Source organism: Emys orbicularis, chromosome 2 (assembly GCF_028017835.1).
Source record: "Emys orbicularis isolate rEmyOrb1 chromosome 2, rEmyOrb1.hap1, whole genome shotgun sequence".
Classification (NCBI taxonomy): Eukaryota; Metazoa; Chordata; order Testudines; family Emydidae; genus Emys; species Emys orbicularis.
In genome coordinates this window covers 31231356-31257054 of record NC_088684.1, presented here as the reverse complement: position 1 = coordinate 31257054, position 25699 = coordinate 31231356, and positions in this window count along the sequence as shown.

The window sequence follows — 25699 nt, the reverse complement described above, 5'->3', positions numbered from 1 at the left end:
TCGCCTCACATTTGACAAGATGTAGCTTCTGTTAAGAAAAGAATCTCATAAAAACTTTTTGACAAACATTGGTTTTCTTCATATTTTGAATCCATTTTCATAGCTTTAAATGTTGACGCTGGTGTTTTGTTAAATGAATATCCCCTATGGGAGGTTCTGACACCAACAAACACTCCATTTATAGCTCTAAAAAATTAAAATCTTGGAAGTGATATTTTGCAAGGGCTTTTTAATAGGTAGGTTTTCCCCCCCCAAAAAAACTTTTGCTATCTGTATAGAATTTTGAAGAATGCAGTGGTCACTACTGACTTAATCCTGCCCTACTGAATTCAATGGAATTTTTGTCATTGGCTTCAATGAGAACAGGCAGCTTTTTGTTTCTTTTCAATAAATGCACTAAAGCTGCATTGTCGTTTGTACAGGATTTTTCTTGCAGACTGTATCTCAGAATGCTTCACAGATTGACATAATACAATTTCAGAGCTAAATTGTAAGTATAATGAAAGGGAAATAGAAGTTTAAAAGGATAGGCAAGGTGGAAAGGTGTGTTTTTAGTGAAATAAGATGCAGAATGGGTGAGTTGCTGGCTGCTTCTCTAACAAAGTATGGGATAAAAATCCTGTGTAAAAATAAAATTACATTCTCATAAATATGTAAGGAAGCTATGTTTTCTCTCTAGTTCTCTGTAAACCTTATAATGTCCTAATTACTTTAATCCTTTCAGCTAGCTTTAGATATATTTTTACCAATAGATTGTTTTCAAATATCTTTTATCTATAGTAATGTTTTAACTATTTATTCTCCCAGAGTTCAAATGTTTCTCAGTTATGCATATCTCTCTTTCCATAGAGGAACCTGTATTTCTAGAGTGCATGAAATACAAGTTTTTCAAGGTATGGTCCAAATCCAGAACTCGAATTCCAAACCTCTTTTAATATTTTTTGTAGTGGTAGGTAGGATTTAAATAATTGCACTTCTTATCACTTTGGGTTGGATTCAAATTTGAAAATGGCCTATTTTACTAGTACCAGCTCAGATGTGTCCAACATCTCATAAGTAACAGCTCTTCTCTTTTACCATCACCATTAACTCCATCTCCAACTTAGGTTTCAGTTAGTCTGTTAACATCTCTGATGCTTTCTCTCTCTCCTTTCATCTCCTGCCTCACACACCTCCACTGAGTCCACGGTCTTCATATTTTCATTCACATTCTACTTCTATGCCCCAATCTCTGACTGCCAGGTTTGCCCCCTGATTTACTCCCCACTTCTGCTTTCTGTCTAATGTAATCTATAGTTCCCATTATCGTAGTGTCTGGGAGACTCTTTTCTCATCTTATTCTCTGAACAACTCTGTGGATATTCCAGAAAAATGTAAACTTCCTCCACTACAAATTCATCCTCTCTTCATCCTTAACAAAGTGCTTTCCCTTTTCTCCCTTAGAGTCTCACTCTTACAATCCTCACTCACCCCTTTTCCACATTTGACTTAGCTCTTTACTAACTCTTGGCTCTGGTCTCCTGTTACTTCCCACAACACTCTCTTCCCTCACTTCAAACTACTTATCTGCATGAGTCCTCTGTCTCCTTTTCCCATGGTCAGTTTTATATCTTCCCTGTGCCTGGGACTCCATTGCTTACCATATGTACCCATTTCTAGCATCCCTTCCTTTAAAGCTTGGTCTATATACAGAATTTGCACTAATTCAACTAAATACGTTTTCTAAATAGATTTAATTATATCAGTCCCTCTTGTGCGCGCGCTCTTAAATTGGTTGCACTGGTTTAATTAAATCCATTTCAAACCTGATTAATTTGATGCAAATTCTTGGGCTAAATAAAGTTCTCTCTTAAACTCATTTATGAACAATAGTCATGCATGCACACACAAAAAAAACCACCCCAAAACCAAACACAACTATATATTTCTCAAGGTATATGCATTATCATTCCATATTATCCTATCTTTATACTGTCTTCACCATCCATACTGTCCTATCCATCAAAGCCCATCTCCAAACCCTTGTCATATTCTCCTATAGTTCCTGTCTTATCTTTCATTGTAAGCTCTTTGGGGAATAGCTCTTTCTTTATTTGTTTTGTAGAGTGCTATGCTCATCTGTGGTTCTACATACATCCTAACTATAACCAAGTCACAATTGTATTAATTAGTAGTTTGTGAAATTGCAATGGTTACAAATCCTGGTTCTCATTCAAGTCCCAGACCGTAACCCAATTCCTCTCTGGTTCCCAGTCCAAATGCCACCACGTCAACTCACGTCCATCACACATTTAATGCAATTTGTGAAATGTTTGGGGATTCATCTTTATGGAAAGCACTGTATAATCACTATCATGAATATGAAGGGAGAGGAATTGTGTAATGATTTACGTACAGAACAGGAAACTGGATGCTCACGAGTTCTGACATGAAATCCCACAGTGGCCTTGGACAATTATTATTATTTGCTATTTCTCATGCCTAGAAGTCACAACTGAGATCACAGAGCCACTCTTAGGCTTTGTACACCTGCATAGTAAGAGGCAGTCCCTGGCCCTAGGAGTTTGCAATTCAAATAGATGAGGCAGACAGAGGAAGGATTCTTATCTCTATTTTACAGATGTGGAACAGAGGCATAAAGAAATTCAGGTCCCAGTTCAACAAAGCACATTGAACATGCTTACCTTTCAGCATGTGCTTACATCCATCCCTATACAGCAAAGCACTTGAGAATTGGCTTAAGTCCCATTGACATTAATATGATTTAATTTATGCTTAAAATTAATTGCATCCCTAACTTTTAAGCATGCAAGCACCTTGCTGAATCAGGACTCAAGTGACTTGCCCCAAGGTAACACCAGAAATTTGTCAAAGAACATAGAGTTGAATGCTACTCTCTTGAGGCCCAGTTTTATGCCTGAGCCACAAGACCATTCTCTTTCTCCACAAAGTAACCTTTGCCTCGGGGTGGGGGGGTGAGGTGTAATAATATTATTCTTACAAAGTTGTGAGGAATAACTGCATAATGTCTCAATACTGCTTTGATCATGAAAAGCCTTCGTCGTGTCATTATTATTTAATTTATTGCACAACCCATTCCCTTCCCATAGGTAGTGCACTGCCATTTCATTTTAGGGGGCGGGTAACTTCCCATTATAAATCACTGCCTACTTTCCAGCCAAGTTTCTCGGTATATCTTTAAATCGATTCATTTAGTCATGATTATTCAAAATACATTAATAGAAAATTCTGGTAGCCTAAGCATAGCCAAGGATCCCCAAATAGTGGTTTTTGGGCTTTACATGGGTTCCTAGAGTAAATGTTTCCCTGATACTGAGCCAGAACTGCCTACATCCTTTATATTGTTGTCAAAGATTAGTTTTGCTCTTGATTACACAATTTTGCTGCTGTTCTAAAAAAACTGAACAGAAGCCTTGAAACCCCTTTACTCACCTGTGGAGGTTAAACTCTGAAAGAATGAGGTCTCTTTTTAAAAGATAGTGTTTCCAAAAGCCTTTGTATTTCCCTGCGGATATTGGAGAGAAATTTAAAGTATTTTTAAAAACAAAATGAGAGTAAACAAAATATACAACACAGAGAACCCAGTGTATGAAGTTCCTTTAACCACTTCCTTTCTTCTTCTCACATCCTAATTACAGAAATTTTATTGGCAGAGAAACACTCTGTAAAGTGCACTATTCAGAATGTGAAAATGTCTGCAAATTAACTACAGTTGAAAGATGAGGAAATATCTGTGCAGTCTGTATTAAAAGAAATGGGGAAAACAAACATATAAACAAACCCTGAATTTCTGCAAAGGGAATTGAGAGGCCTTTATGATGTGTTTTTTTTTTCTTCTGAAAACAATGTCAATCTTTAAATTACCACTGCCAATAATTTTTTTCCTGGGTTTTCTTAAGAAGGCACACTAAGGACACAAAGATATAAACTTGGTAACAGTTTTTAAAGTATTCTGGAGCTGTTTTCTTTGTTGAACAATGAAAAAGCAGCACATTTATATTAAAAAAGTGTCCTGTCTCACAGAGCAAGAATTGCAGTAGATATTTAAAAATGATGGCGATGGTATTTTTCAATATTCTTATTGGTGCTTTGTGATGCTGTTAGTTTTAGCTAGGAAGAAATACCATTTTGATTCAGCCATATGCATTGCTACTGTATACTCTCTAGTGATAAGAACACAAATATTTGCTAGTGCCATAACAATTTGAGTCTTATGTTTATTGGGTTTCTGCACAGGATAAATATTGTTGAATACAATTTAATAATAGTTAGTAGTCATTAAAATGGAATCAAGTAAATTGTCTTTATTGCCTTTACTGCTGTGGATATCATCTTAAAAGACAGTGTAGTTATATTGTGAAAGTCATACAGAGCACAAAGTACTTAAAATTGTGGAGGCATGCTAGGAATGCAGCATTGAAAGTTCCTGGGATTTGGATTCATATTCTAAAAGTTAGAAGAACACAAGTGGAAAACAGCATTTTGAACATGTCCCACTCCCATCAGACCTGTAAAGTTACAGAAGGTTGGGGATTTTATTTATTTATTTATTTATTTGCTTTGGAGAAGAAAAGTGTTCAAAACCATTTCCCATGTTAGTTAACAGTCTGATGGAACTGGGAGGAATAAAGACCACTTGTCTGGCTCTGTCTTGCAGACTTTTGTCAGATTTGAGCACAGGTTTCACATTACCTTAACTTATTTTAGTTTCTGTTTGTTTGTTTGTCTTTTGTTAATAATTCACACTTCCAAAAATAAGATAGAAGATATGTGAGAGCAACTGGCTAGGGGTCGTAAGTAGGGTATGCCAGATACATGAGTTTTTGGTGTTGCAAACCAAATAATTATTAAATTCCTGTTTAGAGGAATAAAAGCTACACTGATACAAATTACTTAGGACCAAACTCTCTGCTGGTGTAAAACTCCTTTATATTAGCAGATAATTTAGCTCTAAATATTTGTCTCTTTCAAGATTTAGGGAATAATTTGTTCCAACAGCAACTAACTAAATACAAAAGAAAAGAATCTGGTAGTGCTGCCGATTATTAAGTTTGTCTTCACTTCCGTTAACAAGACTTGGTTACAAGTTTAAATTAACTTAGTCATTTTTTAACAATTTGAGCTGAAATTTTCCATGCTGGGTGTGACTTATTTTTTTTTGGGGGGGGAAGTTTAATCAAAAATGGTTATGCCATTTTGAGGCTTTAATTAGGGGGAAGATATGTTGTTTGCCCATACTAAAGTTCTTACAACCATTCTGTTGAAAAAGCTTTAGTTTTTCCATGTTGTGGAAGAGGAACTTAAAATTTGTCAGGAAGGTCAAAAGCAAATACTGGACTATGCCTGTATTGCATCTTAAAGGTAGGCACATCTGGGCTGCTTGTCCCCACCCAGGGCAGCCAGTTACAACTAGGAGGTGAAGACGCTGCTGCTGCCAGCCCAAGGCAGCCTGAGTCAGCAAAGCAGGAGCAGCACTGGGGTCTGTGCTGTTTTCCTGTAAGCGGCAGGTGCTGTTTTCCCCCATCCGTCCCCCCAACCAGAAAGGGGACACGCTGTTTTCACACACACCCCTCCCGGCCGGGAGGGGGACAAGTTTGCAAACTCAGTCCGACCCTGGGAAAGAAGCTGCATGCAAGGAAAGTGCCACTGCTTAGGAGGGAGCTGCTGCTGGAGTGTCAGCTGCTGGAGCTGGAGCCCAAACTGCATTTTTTTCAGAGTTACAAACATTTCAGAATTATGGACAACATCCATTCCCGAGGTGTCTGTAACTCTGAGGTTCTACCGTATTTGTGTGGTCTTAGGTGGAATCACCTTTTCAATACTTAGCAACTATAGAGCATCATCCATTTGAGGATCTCAAAAGTCAATTAATTAAGCCTCTCAATACCCCTATGTGGTGGGTCAGGTGATCCTAAATTCAAAGTTAAGCGTGTAAAAAAAAAAAAGTCCTGATCTTCAGAAATGCTGAGCAGCCAAAATCCCCAAGGACATCAATGGGAACTGTAGGTGCTCAGAACCTGTGAAAATCAAGCAATTTATTTAGATGACTAACTGTAGCCTTCTAGATTTGAAAATCTTGTTTTAAATGGCCCAACCGTGCCACACCAGTAGACCGATTTTCTATTATTCTTTATCTTGTGACATCATATACATTTATGGGAAACTGGGTGTAAATGCCACTGTTCTGATTTGGTAGTGTTTTATACACATTTTAAGTAGGTGAACATTTCTATTGGATAATGTTCCAATAGAGGTCTGAAGGTAACTTCTGAAGCTGAATTACTCCAAATCATGCATGACAAAAGTAAAGAAGCTTAGAGATTGGCCTGTGCAGTATCTAATAGTTAGTTATTGTGCCCAGTATATGGAGATATACCTATCTCAGAGAACTGGAAGGGACCCTGAAAGGTCATTGAGTCCAGCCTCTGCCTTCACTAGCAGGACCAAGTACTGTACTGATTTTGCCCTAGAACCCTAAGTGGCCCCCTCAAGGATTGAACTCACAATCCTGGGTTTAGTAGGCCAATGCTCAAACCACTGAGCTATCCCTCCCCCTAAAAAAAAGTATGGAGATATACCTATCTCATAGAAGATATACCTATCTCAGTTTAGTCAGTTTAGTCTCATACTGTTTAGTCTGTTATGGAAATAGTTTGACACATTATGTCTTTGTGTATGTTTGTATGTCTCTTTGTGTGTCTTATAGTCCATTGCAGAACATTTCTTAAAGGCAGCACAATTGAAACTTTATTGCTTAAGTAGAGATGTTTAAAGACCAAAATCTACAATATGCATTTTATATTAAATGAGGCAACAGAATTTTCTTCTTTCATCCTGCCTAGACTGCGTGGCGAACAACTAATAATATGGATCAATTGGTCAGAATAGGTTGACGCCTATATTCTTGCCCAAGGCATGCAGGAAAAGCCAAGAAAAATGATAATTGTGCTTTTAAATAAGGTATTTTATCCCGAGAGGCTAACATCTTTCTTTGGTTCCTGCTGATTTTGAAAAGACTCCATTGCTGGTAGGTAAACAGCATGCTCTCTGCTTCCTCTGTTTAATTTTTCAGCCTGCTGAGTTCACCTTATAATTTGTCCCTAATTTGAGGGAGCTGCCAAGTTGATTAAGCAGAGCTACACAATGAGTTAAACTGAACCACTTTATTAAAAGATTAGTGATTTGCAGTTGGGGGAGTGTTCCCTAGACTAAGAAAAGTATGTCATCTTGGATAAAAGATTGCACAGGATGCGATTGCATTGCAGGAAGCTGATCAGAAAGTCACTACCTGAGCTTTCCTTACAGCAAGGAGTCTAATTATTTGAAGGACAATATACATTATCCTGAGCTATGTTCTGACTAAAATGATTCCACTGTACATGGCAGTTCTGCTCAGAAGAGCTACAGCTTTATTATTGACACTAACTGGTGAAATTCCCTTGAATGCCTCTACAGTTTCCCCAGGAAGAGACTGTAGAACACTGGGTTTTGATTACTTAGAAATGTACAATATTTTTATTTATTTTATCTTGGCATTTGTCATCTTATCTGAAGTATGGTGCTCTATTGGTTATTGTAGGATTCTTGAGTTATATTCGTGCCATACTTCCATTCCCAAGAATACAAAAATCATGAGTCAGGCCCTCAGAAGTCATTTAAAAAATACCTTTTGGGGGGCCTTCTGGCCTTTGAACTTTTCAGTTATACTGGAGTCACATTTTCCAGCTTTCTTCTATAACCATGAGTGCTAGAAACTTACCTAATATATTCACAACTATGCCTAAACTTTTATTTTAACACTAAAATTTGAATGAGCCATAGAAATACCTCATGGCAGTTCTAACATCTTGATTAATCTGCCAGGGGGAGGTGCTCTGAAATTTCTTCTAGGACTAGGTATAAAGAACTCAGCCTCTATATAGTCCATATACATTCAAAGATTATAAACTTTATCACTCAAATAGCAGGAGAAGCAAACTAATCTGCTTCTTATTTGTTAGCAAGAGTGAAATCAACCTCAGTGGACATTTTGAGCCTTTATTTCTCAAACAGAAATTCTCAACAAGGCAAAACTCTTTTAGGTTACTCCATTGCAAGTGGTTTTATAGTCATGTCAAGGCCTTGATTCTGAAGTTAATTTCCCCACTGTGAATCAATCTGTCCATTCAGGGATATAAACACTAATGCATTCCTTCACTCTGCTCGAGCAACTTTGCTTTAGTTATTATAGATTTGCAACAGTTTGTGGTCTAATAGATCACTGAACCAATTATCCATGCCTCTCATAAATTTTATGATCGCTTGAAAAAGTGAAGGGGCCCTGGGTGTGCTTATGTTTGGTGATGTCTGTAAAATTTTATACCAGGTTTATACCCACAACTAGCAAGTCTGGAGATTGCTACACACATTTACAGGATTGTTGTGGGGTTTTTTAGACAGTGGAAACATTTATATATTTCTATCTGTATATTTCATTTCCTACAGCTACACTTCCTTATGCTTTTTAACCCACACACTTATCCAAACTAGTTTTTTTTTTTAACTTAAGAAAATAGAAACAAAATATGTATTAACTAAACAAGCTAGGGACATGCTGGAACCATATGACTCACATATGTAGGAAGGTATTGTGTTACTGAATTCTGATCTGGATTGACAGGACCAAAACCTTGGTTCCTGGAACTCTTAAACTTTGTGGGGCATGGAGCTTGTATATAGCTACAAAATAGTAAGGTTGTTCTCTGTATACTGATATTTAAGATTAAAGTCTCTTTCACCCTCAGCCCCAGCCTATATGCAGAAGTACTCCTCATAGGCTAGTTTATGACACTGCTCTACAGCCAAAATGCTTCTGAAATAAATGTAATCAAACTTTACTAATTCTGGGTCACTGAGAATGAAAATGATGCTTAAAATTGTTGATTGGCTCTAGTTTTCAAGATATGCTATTGGGTCAGTATATACGACCCTTGACTTGGGAATGGCGGAGGATAAGTGAGTTATAAAGGGAAGGGATCTCAATTTAAACCAGAAATGACTAAAATACATCTTTGACTGGATCTATGAATAAATCTATGACTGGGTTTGGACAGTACTTGCTTTTTAGGCAAAACAATGAATGATGCAATCTGAAGCTGGTATTGCGTCAGACATGATATGAATTGCATCATGTTATTCCTAGAAGTCATGGATGATGCAATCATAACGAAGCTTACATCACTCTATTGAACAAATTGCCCTATATCAGCTCTAGAAATCATACAGTGTCGTGCTCTCTTATTTGTCAGTGTTTGATTTTGCAAAGGGACACATTTCTGTTTAGCCAAAGTGAGCAGAGATGCCTCGTACTTGTGTGAACAGTGCAGATAACTTCTGCTATGTTTGTGGTGAAGTGACTTTTGCATCACAAAAGCACAGTATAACCACTATGGTTAAGAAAGCCTATCACCTTTATTTTGTCTGCAAAATTGGAGATCAGGACAAGAGGTGGGCCCCACACATATGCTGCAACACTTGTGCAACAAATCTTCGCCAGTGGTTGAACAGGAAAAGGAAATCTATACCTTTTGCAGTGCCAATGATTTGGAGAGAGCCAACAGATCATACCAGCAATTGTTACTTCTGCATGGTGCCTCCAGTTGGGAAAGGTGTGTCAAAGAAGAAAAAGTGGACTGTGCATTATCCAAACATTCCATCAGCTATACGCCCAGTACCCCATGGAGAAGGACTGCCGGTTCCTGATGCACCAGAATCATTCTCACTTGAGTCAGACGAGGAAGAGGAAGAGGATGAAACTTCTGGTCCTGAACCATCAATGTCACAGGACCCACATTTTCTCCCATCCTCCTCCTCTGAACCACACCTCATAACCCAAGGTGAACTGAATGACCTTGTCAGGGATTTGGAACTACCCAAGAGTAAGGCAGAGCTGTTGGGCTCCAGACTACAGCAGTGGAATCTCCTGGCAGGTGATGTTAGGGTTTCCATGTTCCGTGACCGTCAAAAGGATCTTGTCCCATTCTTCTTCATGGAAGGTGATCTTGTAGCCTGCAACAACATCGATGGTGTGATGGCAGCCCTCAACATCGTTCACGATCCAGATGAGTGGAGACTGTTCATTGATTCATCGAAGACGAGTCTTAAAGCTGTTTTACTGCATAATGGCAATGTTTTGCCATCAATTCCAGTTGGTCATGCAGTCCATATGAAGGAAGCCTATGACAACATGAAACAACTTTTGAGGTGCATAAACTATGACCAACATCAGTGGCAGCTCTGTGGTGATTTGAAAGTTGTTGCTCTCTTGCTTGGTCTGCAGACTGGATACACAAAGTACTGCTGTTTTCTCTGCGAATGGGATAGTCGTGCAAGAGATTCCCACTACATCAAGAAAGACTGGCCACTCCGACAGTCATTGGAGCCTGGGAGGAAAAGTGTTCAGCATCCACCACTTGTTGAATCAAGGAAGATTTTGTTACCACCCTTACACATCAAGCTGGGTCTGATGAAGAACTTTGTCAAGGCCATTGACAAAACACAAGCAGCTTTCAAGTACCTCCTTGGAAAATTTCCAAGGTTAAGTGAAGCTAAGATAAAGGAAGGTGTCTTTGTTGGTCCTCAGATTCGTGAACTTCTTCGAGATGATGCATTTGACCATGCACTGCGTGGCAAGGAAAAGACGGCATGGAAAGCCTTCCAGTTAGTGGCAATAAATTTTCTCGGAAACAACAAGGCAGACAACTACAGGTTGTTGGTGGAAAACCTCCTCAAGGCATACAAAAGCCTTGGTTGCAACATGTCTCTAAAGATACATTTTTTGCACTCTCATCTAGATTTTTTTCCACCGAACTGCGGAGCAGTGAGCGACGAGCACGGCGAGCGATTTCACCAGGACATTGCAACAATGGAGAAATGCTATCAGGGCAAATGGAGCCCATCAATGCTTGCAGACTATTGCTGGACAGTGACAAGAGATTCTCCATTTAATGAATACAAGAGACAAGCCAAGAAGCGCCGAGTAGACACTGAATAGGACTAAACTATGTACAGAATAGTTTTTTGCCTTTTGTTTCATAATAAATTTTATTTATATAACCCTTTTGCTGATTTTTAAAGTGTTACATAAACAGGACAGGTGAAATATTATCATGTAAAGCAACCATAAACACATGAAAAGACCTAGGTTTACAATTTATGATTAAAACTCTACTATCTACACAATATACATAGACATAAAATGTAAAAACTTAAATATCTTAGAAACAGTAGCCAATCAGTTGTTTTAATTGTCATATTTGAATTCAGCACATCAAAATACATAATAAATAGCACATTTTATCTCTGAAGCAGACAACTTCTCAAAAATTGTAGACCAGTGTGATAGCTGCTGTGCGTTTCACACATGTGTTCATTGAGATACTCTTTCTTCATTCTTCCTTTATTTCCTTTTGTCTAAAATAAATCATCCAGACTGCAAGTAAGTTTGTTCTTGGTCTATGAAGAAGCTTAACAGGGTCATCAAAATCCAAATTGTGTGACTGGTCCACTTGTAAAGGAACAGAGGACGGAATATAAAGAAGTCAATAGATATGTTATGGCTATTTTGGCTCAGCATTTTTAACTTTACATCTACTTTTAAGACGCAATAAATAGCAAAACTGAACATCTTTAACAGAACAAGCTATATAAGGTGATAGGACCATAAGCTACAGTTACAATACCTGCAATCTAGTTCACATAAATATGGCTAGAACCTCAGCTGATCCTCACTGAAGTCACTAGATCTATGTTAACTTACATCTTGCATAGAGATGGACTGATCACACCTTCAACACAGTCATCATGATGGTCACTCATAACAAAGATTTTTTCCTCTTAAGTTTTTTACTTTAGTTGTAATTGTTTTTTCCATAAACAGAATAAGGAACATATTGAGTGGTACCATGAAATCAACTCAACTATTTTCAGAGTAAGGTATTACACAGCGTGAGTAAGTGGCACAGCCTGTGGCAGTCATTACCTGTGGGCAGAAGAAAAAAGAGCAGAAAGCTCATTAAAATACAGAAAATGATTGTTTAAAAAGTTTAATTAATAAAGTTTTATATGTGAACTTAAATTACAAAAGTTCCACTTGTATTGTCCTAAGAAATCAATACTCCTTCAAATATCTCCTCATGAAGGATGGGAATGCTTCTAACTACACCTCTCAGCAGGAATCTGCCAGCGTTCAGGACTAGAATAAACACCTTAAACCACAAGCTCCAAAGCAACATTGAGCTCCTCAGGACTGGAAGAGACTTCAGACTCAGCTGCCTCATTGTAATCTGCCGGAGCCCCGGGAAAGCAGCAGCAGGGCTCCCGTGGGGATTTAAATTGCCAGCCTGGGGAAGCCGGTCGGGTCCAGCACTGTGTACTGGCTCTTGCCGGTAAGCAGTACCAGCCCGTACCGGCTTACTTTCACCTCTGCTCCTAACTCTGAGAATTCAATCAAAGTAAAAAAGAAAATAGTTACGTTTCTATTTTGGGGAGTAAAAGCGATTAAAAGGAGGAAAGGAAAAAATAATTCTGTAGCTGTTTTCTCTTTTCTTGTTGCTCCTTAGAATTCATGAAGACTTTTAGTGCAAATAACATATTACCTATTTAACCACTGCACAAACCACCCCACTGGGCATTCTCGCTCTACTCTATCAGTCCAAATTTATGGCCTAAAAGCACAGGTCTATTTAAACTGAGACTCCAGCTGAGCAGACAATAATCTTAAATACTCAGACAGCCTTATTCATGACTTAAAAGTGCACCTTATATATCCGACAAAAGAATAATAGCCAAGCAATACTTCCCAGGTAGCACATGGACAATTGTCTCCAGCTTGCTTAGTATAATAACTGCATTTTCCTTAGTTGAAATAAGAGCATAAATGTTTTTTGTCAACTTAAATCCCATATTCCTAGTCAAATTTTTGCAGCCTTGCATACCCAGCATTTAGGATACTTCTGTCTAGCATAAGTGCTGGAACTAGGGGTGCCTGAGGGTGCCACAGCACCCCCTGGCTTGAAGTGGTTTCCATCATAGACAGGGTTTACAGTTTGGTTCAATGGCTCTCAGCACCCCCATTATACAAATTGTTCCAGCACCACTGCTGTCTGGTGTATTCTGTAAGGGTGGAAAGACAAGAAAAAGTTGTCTTTTTTTCAGCGATCGGCTGAACCTGCCGCGTCAGCAGGTAAATAAACTGGCCCGGCCCACCCTGGCGAGCCGTGTGCCGAACGTTGCCGACCCCTGCTGTAGAGTGAAGGGAACTTTCCACCTAACTAGGCTACAGATCAGCATTGGAAGCATTCTGTGGACATTGTTGCAATCTCAGTATTCAGTAGCATCAATAGCTAGTGTTCTTCCCATTCTGTGCTGATAAAGACGTGGATTCATGCAGTCACAAATCTACCACCTATGCTGTTCCTCTGTCCTCTAATCTCCTGTGCGGTACATGGGCCCCCCAGCATATAGCTATGTAATGCACAAGGAGAATTTGTTTTGTATTGAATACATTTACCTCTACTAGAAGTGTAGCTATAAAGAGACTCAGAAAGTCTGTATATGTGCACTATCTCAGGTAACTCAAGCAGAAAATGAATTAAACTGAACAGGTGCACATTTGAGACAGGCTAACTTAACTGTATCCTGGGACACTAACTGGGGATACACAACCCACTAAAAGTTAAAAGATTAATAACTTTAACGTGTTCCAGTAATTGTGGGAAGTATACCCAGAATAACTTCATGACTCCAAGGAAGCAAATGTCTCTTTACTTTGAGTGTACTTTGTTAACTGTGTTGCAGGCAGGTAGAAGTAATCAGGGCATTGAAAAACCAAGTTTTTCAGACAGAAACCTGGGAGTCAGGGAACTGGACAATCTGCCCTCAAGATGGGCAGGCCAAGGATCCAGCCTGCTAGGCAGCTCAGTCTCACAGGGAGCTGGGCACACATCTGCCTGCCAGGTGGGCAGCCCAAAGAGCCAGCTGCTCAAGAAGCCTGGGAGCCAGGAAGCCAAAGGAGCTGCCCAGGAGACAGGTGGCCAGGTTGGGAGTCTGGAAGCCAATCAAGAAACCCAATAGCTGTCCAGAAAGCAGGGAGACAAGCAGCCTGACAGCCCATCCTGCAAGCTATCGGGGAGCTGAGATATTAGGTAGCCTGGCAGCCCATCAGGTGGGCTTCAGGGAAACCAGAGATCCTGGGGAGCAGGGTGGGTGGTCAGCCTACCTGTCTGGTTTGCATCTAAAGTTTTCGTGGCATCAACGCATTCCCACGGAACATATTTATTCTATTGAATCAGCATTTTCCAACAAATAATTATTCCATTGGAAACTTGTTGACCAACTCTCATCTAGACTTTATTACAAAAGGCCCAACGTCTTTGGTACCTCCTCATTTTAAATTAGCAAAGAATGGTCTTTATTTAACACAGTGATGCATTTGTAATGTGCATGTCCAGCTTAAATAACCGGCATAAAAACCAAACTGTATCTAGTGCTATTTAAATATATAGATTTTAAAGGTAGCTGAGAAATGAGATTCAGCTGTTAGACGAACAGCATCTACTCCTTTGATAACTTACTCCTGAACCCAGATCTCTTGATTGAGCCCTAGAAATCTGTGACACATGTGTGTCGGGGGAGGGAGTTGGAGGAATTTCTCCTGCAAACTTCAAAGAATCACTCTAACGTGGGGGCTAAACTGAAAATCTAAGTGTTTGATCTAACATTTAAAAATGCCATTGGTTCTTGTACTTTTATTGACTATGGTATTTGCAGTTCTCTTGGGGGCTTGTATAATAGCTGCTTTAGCAATGTAACCTCAATTGATTTTCATTCACTGATGTCAAAAGAAAACACAAACAATCCAAACTACTTATTAATTCAAAAGTTATAACTCATCCTCATGCTTTACCCATGCTGTAGGATCCTTGTCTTCTTGTTCTTTTCAGGAAGATCAGTGAAAAATCGAAATGTGTTAATTAAAGCTGATATATATGGTATATCAAACCCTTTGAATGGTTCCAAATTATTTGTTTGGGGGTTTATTTTTGAGGAAATTTTCATTGATGTGGACACAACAGCAAAATGAGGATGGATAACTGCATGGAACTAAGTGGCAGGTCACAACTTGTATTAAACCTTAATACAGGAGAGGGGCGCTACCTGCCCATCACCCATACTTTCCTATACTAGGCATTTAATTGGTTCCAGTGCAAGGGTTATAGTGCTCCCTACCATATAACCTGTAACTCGGGGTAGGCTCTCTTCAGGCTACCTACGAAGACTCAGCTCTCTGAGTTCTAGGGGTCTCCTCCAGACAAGGGAGAGAGAGAGGGTGCAGAAGTGTAAAGACCTCAGCCCACAATGGCCATAAGGTCTCATCCAATCCCATGAACTCAAGGCCCGTCACCACAATCCCAGGTCTTTTACCTCTGGAAACCATTCATTTTATTCTCTTGACCACTCTGGAAACCGACCACAAGTTGTGATGCATTAACAACTCAACCCCAGTACTTTAGTTTGGTACGAAGAGCATTCCTACATAACATACTGTGGCTAGAAGGAGCTGCAAGGAAGGCAGAAAACTCCCTGGTCCTCAGCTAGTTCACCTATGGGAGAAAAAAATCCTTTCTGACCCCCAAACCGGTACATAGTTAGATCCGCAGCATCTGTCAGGACAGATTCTCATTCCTAGTTTGGATGGCAGGTTGGGGCTGCTGGAACAGAGCCAAAGAGGCTCCACATGACCACCACTCCTGGTTAAATCCTAGGAGCTAGGAAATGCTGGCCAATCAGTACTCCTCCCCCATGAGCTGTCCCAATGGTTGCCAGAGAGTCCTGTGGGGAGGCACTATCTAGTGTCCCTTAGCGAGTGTCTCCTTCCCTTGATGCTGGGACTGTCCCTCTTCACAGCTGGCCCTATCGAGTTCCCCCACTTGTGGAGGCAGATTGGTGGCATTTCTGTGAGAAACTTCTAAATTCTGAACAAAACAAACTTAGAAATGTGGTAATTTCCTGCAGTATGGAAATTCAGTTTTCCAGCCAGCTCCACTGTTATGTCATAGATGAGCTTAAAAGCAGCAAATGAACATTACAAAGAAATGTCACTGTTTTGTTTTGTTTTGCTTTGCTTTACTGAGCCATGATGATCTTGGACTTCAAAACAAATACAAATAGGAGAACCAGTTTTATCCATTTTTCTAGAGCTGCATTAGGAATGCATGGGAATGGAAATACATTCTTGTTTTATTCTCTAGTTATTTTAGCACAGACCATTAAACAGGACTCCTACAGTCCTTTAGCTGACACGCAGTATGTAAGGACAAAAGGTTGAAAAATGTTCAGAACATGCTGTATTGTCTCCACATATCCTAGAAACTGAATGAGTGAGAGCATTTATGTGGCTATTAATCAAAAACAAGTATAATGTTCCTTCCTTGATTTGTGTAGAGATGTTATAGGCTTTTAAGTCCCCTTTCTTTAGAAATGCAATGTTAAATATTGTTCCCACAATCTTTTTAGAACTTTTGTAAAGACATTGATTTTGCCAAGTTACCCAATTGTAAGTGTTTATGATGGGGTGTACTTGGCCTTTGCAGCTGTCTACAGGAGGCCCTGCAGTCCTATTACACCGCACCCAGGAAAGGAGCAGAGAAGGTGGGTGCCTAAAGAGATCTCATGGAACAGCCAGTCAGAGCCCAGTGAGCTCAGGTAAAAGGAGCTGCAGAGCCTTAGACCTGGTCTACACTGCTGCTTAAGTCGATGTAAGTTACGTTGCTCAGGGGTGTGAAAAAATCACCCCCCTGAGTGACATAGCTTACATCAACCTAACATGATGTCTACACCATGCTATGTCCACAGGAGATGTTCTCCTACCAACTTCCCTTCTGCCTCCGAGGCAGGTGAAGTACTGAAATTGATGGGAGAGCACTCTCCCATAGACTTATTGTGTCTTCACCAGACACGCTAAATTGACACCGCTGTATCAATCACAGCAGTGTTGATTTTGTGTGCCTGTGTGGACAAGCCCTTAGTGGTTTGGGTCCTGGCTGGGACCACAGGGGTGAAGAAGGGAGCCCTTCTATGGCCAAAGGAGCTGAACCAGTAGCTAGAGTTTATGGCTGGCTGAACTTATATTGAGATTGGACAGGGAGAAGAACCAGGTAGGACGAGTCCCAGGAAAATACCTTTAAATATATTGGCTGTACAGCTGAGTTCTGTTGGGGGTGCAATGCAAACAGATTGCACACCAGAGTATCTGGCCAAATGCATTTCAATCACATATCCTAATTGACAGGTATTACATAATTCATTCTGTATTTTCTCCATCCATCAAATTAATGTAATCATATAGATCAATAGGCAATTCTACTACTCCATGTGTGTGTGTATATTAGACTTGGAGAGTCTTGAGCTAGTCTATTCAAAATCTTCTCAGTGTTCGAACAAGCAGCAAACGTCATCTTCTGTAGTCAGTACATGACATCTTTGTTTTTCACATAGGCTATACAGCAATAGATTGTATCTCTAGCTTTGACATGTGGCACACTAGTAATACATTTCAAAGAATACTTTAATATCATCCTCATTCTTAGTTGCCTTAACCCAACATTTCAGATCTGCTTCTTTTGAATCTTATTCAACATTTATTTTGATAACCTTGATCTCCTTCACTTTTCTTGATTGGTCCAATAACTTTCCAAGCAATTTTATATAACCATTTTTTTCCATGAAGTCCCACTTTTGTTTACATCAGAATCAGTAAAATCTTTCCTACAACATACACAATCATTTCAAAAATTGTAAATTGATTCTTATATGTTCACTGTTATTTGAAATAGCTTACATAACAGCGTAGAGACTGACCTTTATTTTCCATGTTTCACCATTTAGATTTTACTTTAAAAATAAATAACATATGGAAATTTGCTGGATGTGCTGACTGGGACTTTATAATGCTACTAAAAAGGCACTGAGTTGAAGAAATAGAGAGTCATTGAAATGCTATGGAGCCTCTGAGGATCTTTCACTTTTACACCACCTACTTTTTTCTGTTTAACTTTGTTTTTCTTTTAAATGATGTATTTTTCATACTGTGAATTGAATGCCTATGAAAGTTGTTACAGCCTTGCAGACTGAAGTCTGCAGCACTGATAGCAGGGTGTGCAAGATTCACCATGCTACCACCAAAGGGAAAGTCCTTTGCCTGTCTAAGTCTGTCAACAAGAGTGCCAACTGTGTTGGTTTTAGTAACCTGGCTTTTTTTCTACTGGGAACTGCTGTGTGACCACTCTTTACCTGTAATGCACCATACACCACTGACTTGAGCTGTATTTTAACAGATGGCCATATCGGCTCCAAAACTCCGAGCCCATACAGTTCTCCCTTATGTACTCTTCTGAATATGGTTTCAACTAATGAATATGAATCAATACAATGGAGTGAGGAAAAAATTGCTGAATGTTCATTTAACCCCTTTAGTGTTCTGTTTCCATTAAAATGCAAGTTGAACTTTATTAGCAGGAATACTTGCATCAGTTAAATTTTAAGTATGAAGCTTCACTTAAAGCATATTCTGTGATATTTGAAATTCTTTCAGATAGTTGTCTCAGATACATAATTCATCTAATCCAGTGGTTCTCAACCCGCAGCCCATGGGCCACTTGTGGCCCAATCAGCACACAGCTGCGGCCCATGTGACATCCTGAGGGCCATACAGGTAGTATATATATTGTGCAGATGCAGCCCACATAACACATAGAGAGCTGCATCTGCACCCGCAGTGATAAATAGGTTGATTTAATCCACTGATTTAATCCACTTTCTCTGGCAATTCCAGGGTTATGTTTGTGGTTCCCTTTTCTCCCTCTACATCTTATCTCTGGGTAATCTCATCCACAAACACAAATTCAGCTACCACCTTGCTCACTCTCAGATCTAGCTCTCTACACAAGAGCTGCCTCCTTTGATCCAAACTAAAATTTCAGCAGTCTTCCTGACATCTCTTCATGGATATCTAGCCATCAGCTCAAGTGAAACAGTGCTCCCAATTTTCTCACCCTCTCCACTACCTCTTTTCTTAATCATTGTGGAATGCACCACCATCCTGCCTGTCACTCATGCCCATATTCTGGGTGTCATCTTTGACTCATACCGCTGTGTAGGTCCTCACATCTAGGCTATATCAAAATCTTGATTCTTTCTGCATATCATCTATAATATAATGCCTTTCCTATCTCTTGTTCAAGCTCTCATCATCTTGTGTTTTAATTACTGCAACATCCTTCTTCCTGGTCTTGACAGATGTAGTCTTACCCTGCTCAAATCCATTCAAAATGTTGCAGGAAAGATCATTTTCCCAGCCCATCGCATTGACGCTGACACCCCTCTCTTTGCATCCCTCCACTGATTTCCCCTTCTCTGTTGTATCAAACATAAGCTGCTTATCCTCACTTTCAAAGCCCTTCATGGGTAGAGAGGGATTAACTATCATTTCTTATTTGCTATCAAGCTGTTGATGTTCTCTCCATTCAGCCCATGATGCCAGCCTCCATAGCCAGCTTATTAAATTTTCAAACAAACACCTCTTCTCTCATGCTGCCCCATACGTTTGAGGTGCTCCTTATAAACATCTGCAAAGCTACTTCATTATCCATCTGCAAAAATCTCTTTAGAAAGCTCTTTTGTTGTGATGCTTACAAGAAACTTGACAACAGTTAAGCTGCTGTGTGCAGATGCCACTGCTTATCATCTCATTGTTTGCTTGTATTCCCCTGTCTGTCTCTATCCATCTGTCTCTTTTCTTTTATACTTAGCTTGTAGCTTCCTTGGGGCAGGATCCTTATTTTTGTTCTGTTCATACAGCATCTAGCACAATGGGGTCCTGATCCATGACTTAGGAGTCCTAGGTCTGACAGGAATTAAAATAAATAGAAATAACAGTCTGTGACTTGAAACTAATCAGCACAGTACATATTTGAAGTTCAAATATCAAATATTTTGCAATAAGATTAGCTAGCCACCTAGGGTGAAACCCACTCCAGCTGCATAAATCCAGAGACATTGGCTTTAGCAGGTGGAATGCAAAGTAAACTGATCTGTAGGAGCCACAACCAAGAGTCTGTTATCAGGGCTGCTGCACAGCCTATGAGCTGGAGCAGGAGATACAGGCCATCTGCAGTAGTGTGTAGGGTATTGGTGCTGCTGAATTTGCATACACGCAGATCCAATGACCCTTCTTGTAACTTTCTACTGTGGGGTATGCAGGGCCATTATAGAGACATTTTTCACAACATGGGGTGTGCAGGCTCAGCAGGTGCTCCCCTTTGGTTCTTCCATGCAGCTTCTAAACAGACGGACTTGCACTGCACCATGAATGAATTTCACCCATAGTAAGGAAAACATCATGATGAGGTGGTGAGAGATGGTGACAGCAAATCACCAGCATTATGAGATGGTTCTTTAAACATGGGCCCAACAACTGTTTCTTTGCAGCATATCTATGACCTGTATAGAGCGTTGGAGGAACTAATGATCTACAAACAGCTTCTGTTTGTAAATCTAAGCTAGATTTTACAAGTTTTTGAAGAGAACAGGTTTAACTAACAGATAGTGACACCAGACAAACTCTATTTTGAAGACCCCAGACTCCATTTTTTATCCTTGGCTTCCATTTTGAATAAGCAAGGGTCACCCCACCATTAGATGGAAGCTGCAGGTCACATAGTGCTAAGTACAGGATTGGTGGTGAAAAGGTGCTAAACAATGATTCAGCAGATCTTAACACTGTGAGTTGCAAGTCAAAAATAGAACTGGCAGTTAGCAAAAGAAGGTAAACAAGCAGGATGATGTTGTGTCTAAAATAGAGTTGAAAAATGGTATAAAGGTCAGTGTGTCAGTTGACAGCAGACAGAGTTAGGCAGACAGTTGACAGCTAAGAAGAAAGAGAGAGAGAGAAATTAAGATTCAGAGAGAGTGCACAGGAGAGACAGTGCAGCATAAACACCAGGATAAGTCTGTCAGACAAAGTTATAGTTATAGATATAGTCACAGTTATAGTATAGTTTAGAGTTAATGTGTATATGTGTGTAGGGGGGTTAATAAAGATGAATGTTTGTGTTGTATTGATTGTAAGAGGAATTTATGTATGTAAGATCTAAAGAATATCTAAGAACTGCTGACAGCAACCTGTGGAAGACTGGCCATCTGAAGTGGGGCACATCACTTAGAATCACTTCAAACTATAAGGCAATATGGTTCGGAGTGCTCTTTAACTTGTTATAAGGGATTTGTGTCAAGATTGATGGAACAATTTTTATAGTGGGGATGCTGAGAGCCACTGAACCAAACTGTAAACCCTGTATATAATGGAAATCACTTCAAGCCAGGGGGTGCAGCAGCACTCCCGGCTCCCCTAGTTCCAGCACCTATGATTTGTGTTTTAGATTATTATTGTGTCAGGGATTGTTGTTCACACCAATAAAAGAACAGGAGTACTTGTGGCACCTTAGAGACTAACAAATTTATTAGAGCATAAGCTTTCGTGGGCTACAGCCCACTTCTTCGGATGCATATAGAGTGGAACATATATTGAGGAGATATATATACACACATACATGTTCCACTCTATATGCATCCGAAGAAGTGGGCTGTAGCCCACGAAAGCTTATGCTCTAATAAATTTGTTAGTCTCTAAGGTGCCACAAGTACTCCTGTTCTTTTTGCGGATACAGACTAACACGGCTGCTACTCTGAAACCAATAAAAGAGTGCCTTATTTTGGAAAAGAACACTGCTTGTGTCAATCATTTATCGGAAGGCTGTGTTCATGTCCTCTGGGGGTAACAGGTCCGAGCTCTTCTGGGGACTTACTGAAGTAGTAAATCCCTGGCAAGCCCAAGATATTCCTTGATCATCCTGCAGACCCATATCTGATGAGAACAGATATGTAAGATTGGCTGTTTAAGAGAACCCTTGGTAACCTGAGAGGAGGCAATAAGTGGGCTATTCTGGGGGTACCCAATTCTGCTTTGGGGGTAACAGTAGAAGTTGAAAGCTCCACCAGCACTCTAGAACAATATTCAGAAAAATTGGTCAATACTCAACCACAGTCAAAATGACATCCATTCTTTCCAGACATATGTCTGTACCTGCGAAAAAGATCAATCCATCTGAATCGGAGCAATCCCTCAAATACTTGAATCATTAAGCAAGAGCTTACTTTGTTTCCAGGCAATGAAAAACAACACAGCTATCTTTGTAATGAAGTTGATGTTCATATTAGTAACACATCAGTGGACATTAGCTCGTGTGTGTGAGTGCATGTGTTGGTTTTTTTCTCAATCTTACTGCAAGTTGCTCTGAGATACCAATACATTGAAAGTATGAGCTACTGGCAATTGGTAAAAACAGCAAAGAAGACCAGAAATCTGAATGCAATTAAATAGCCATTTCTGAATTCTCTCCTTTCCAATTGTCCATCTTCTGATCTTCAGAACTTGTTGCATATTAAGGAAACAAAGTGACTTGACTCTTGAAAGACTAAATTCATTTTGCTTAGGCTAACATTGTTGGACTGCAAGTAGCTAGCACTAAGTCTGTAAACATGAACAAAAAACAGACCTTTTTTTTTTTTCTTGTGCCTGACTGCATAAAGGCTGCATGGAGTGCAGAGCCCTGTCAAATACTGCATATGCCAATGACTCTTAGAATATAGTGTAGCCTTTCAGATGTTTGAACTGCCATTACTAAAACCCTTTTCTTTCTTTCCCTCTTCCTTTTTTTAAAATCTAACTGTTCAAGTCAGCCTCACAGCGTGACTCATCAGTGAGAGAAAGACTGTTGATAACCATTCAAGCCACATTTGTTAAAATCCTTACTTTCACCTGTAGAGGAGTTGCAAAGAAAGCCCTGTGTATGAGACCAGGTGAACAGTTTGTGGTTTCTTTCTAATTTTGTTATGATTTCTTTATTTTCTCAAGTGTTTTGGTGGAGATTTTAAAACCTACACTTCCATTCAAATGTTGCTTAATAGTAGTTCGCAATAGTTATTACTACAGTTAAGGTAACAACACAGTGGGAGATTTTGAAAGTCAATGGGAGTTGGGTGCTGAAATGCCCTTTGCCAAAGGCACAATCTCCCACACAATTTGCATTATATCTCTTTGTTTATACTTCCCAATAAACTTTGTTTTTAGTGACTTTTCCCCCTTTCTTGGCTGAAATTCTCTATGCTTTCTCTAGATAATTTTAGATAATTAGAAGGCTTAAGGCTAGCGCTTCTGTGTCTGTGCCTAAACTAGGAAATATATCCTTTGCTGACAACAGGCATTGGCAGTGGATATGGCTGAATCAATGCTAAAAACAACTTTGACTGAAAATTTATACAGGACCAAATCACAATCAGTATTTTTAAAGAAACTAGTTCTACCATGCTCCAGCCAGGGTTCAACAAAATCCCTTTCATAACAAGTCGTTCTGTCTCTTTCCAGTGTCATCGTACCTTGTGCTATTCAGCACCAGTTTACATCTTTTGTCACTGTCTCCTCAACAAGTAAGCACCTTTTAGGGAAAACTATGCTCTAACTGTGTAATAGTTTCAGTAAGCAAATCAGTGTTAATTCCATATCTTTCTTTAATAGGGCATAGAGAACAGGACATGTCAGAGGGAAATAACTTAAGCATAACTTTGTCTTAATGATTTATTTTTAATAGGTATCATAAGATACAATCACTTATTTGATAACACCAGCACAAAATTCAAATTGACTTCCTCTTTGTGTGCAATTTTGTTGCACTTTACCAAACTTTATTATAGTTGATTTTCTTGATTGGGGAATATAGTTCTTTGCATGCCATGTATGTATATAGATGTATTTACTGTACACAGATATACATGTGATGTATAGGATCTATATTTTAATGTATAGGTTCTATATTTAGTTATAGGATCTATATTTTAATCTTGCCAAAATGATACGTTTTCACAAGCCAGCTGTTTCTAGTTCTTTTGTGCTACACTGCACCTTAAGTTATTTATACCTGCAATATAACTTTCCCCTTTTCCTTTAGACTTCTGTGAGGTCAAGTTAGAAAGGTCATAGACTGTGTAGCCATATCATTGGGACATGCATTCCTGCATCAATTCCCCTGAATCTTGTAGACTGAATGCTTGCCAGGTTTCACAGAAGCAAAGTGTACTTGGGTTACCAGAGTAATCTTAGATTTGTATTTATATTATAGTGTCTGCTGCCATGTGTAAGAATGCCTAGGAGCAAGGATAAGGTACAGTAGCTATTTAGAAATTTGAGTCATTTAATGTAAAACCTCTGCAAGGTTGAATTTAAGCATCTGGAAGCATGCTTTTTGTCTTTCCTGCCACTCTGCCTATACAGTCAGATCAGAAGCAGTCAATGTAACAAAGCTGGTTAAAACTTTGGAGAATTTCTCTCACTTTATATCTGTAAGGACACAATGAGAACTCCATGGGAAAAATACTTTCTCTGTTGAATGTGAAAAAATGGAGGTCTTCCCAGTACATTAATAAGAAGGATGCTAAAACTAGTAGAGTGAGGAGACAAAGCAAAAGAGAAGAGCCATTATAAATGCAATTGGAACTATCTTATTAAAAGCCACTCTTATCTAATTAGGCTTATCTACAAAGTTTGGGACTTGTATGAATCTTTCCCAAGATGGAAACTAGCTAATATCTATGGCTCTTCTGTGCTTTGGTTTCAGCAGGAGAAAAAGGATAACAACAAAATTATGCATCATCATAGTTTTCAATGCAGTTTCTTTCACATTTGTGGATTATGCACCACATATTTTGAGGTGCCCTTTTCCCCCAAGCTTATACACCCAAACTCACCTCCACCCTCTATCCCCATCCACCAGCCATGGTCAAAATCAGTCTAGAATGCTTGTGAAGAATGCACACAATTTAATTCCTAGCCCTCTTATCTGCAAATGAAAGAGTGATTAATTAATTTTCCAAAGAAGTAAAAAGATCTTCAATTTAGTTAAGTGACAACATTCCCTCAGCATGTTGATGATAAGGAGTGGATACAACATGAGGTCATAATTATATATATTAATACCAGGTATGAAAAGGAGCGTCAAGTAATTATAACTTCAGACTTCCAGTAAAAGGTAAGGTGAATGGGCCTGAAAAGTTTAAGAGGACTGAGAACAAAACCATAGCATTTTGTCCCCTCTGACAGGCTCTCACACATATTATAGATGAGGCACACAGATTTTATGGCTAGAAGCCATCCAACGGGTTATAATGTTTCCTAAGCTTATCTCCAAGTTGCATAAAGCAGACCAAAGTGCCTACAGGATCACCTGGGTTTGGGTACTTGTACTACTCTGATGGGACCTTGGCCATCAAAGATAAAACCTGTGCCATAAGTACGAGCAATGAATTAACCTGGTGGTGAGAGGGTTGGGAGAGAATTGTGACAACCTAAAACCGTACTAAGTATGGTGTTACTATCCACTTAGAGCAGCAAGTAAAAGGCTTTCAAATACTTAAAATCAAGAGGAAAATTCTAATCTAATTCTCATGAGTCAGCTGTCAGAAGCATCAGGACAGCAGTCTGATGTTATGATAACTTCTGCCATAATGCCATCTCCAGTTTTCAAACAAA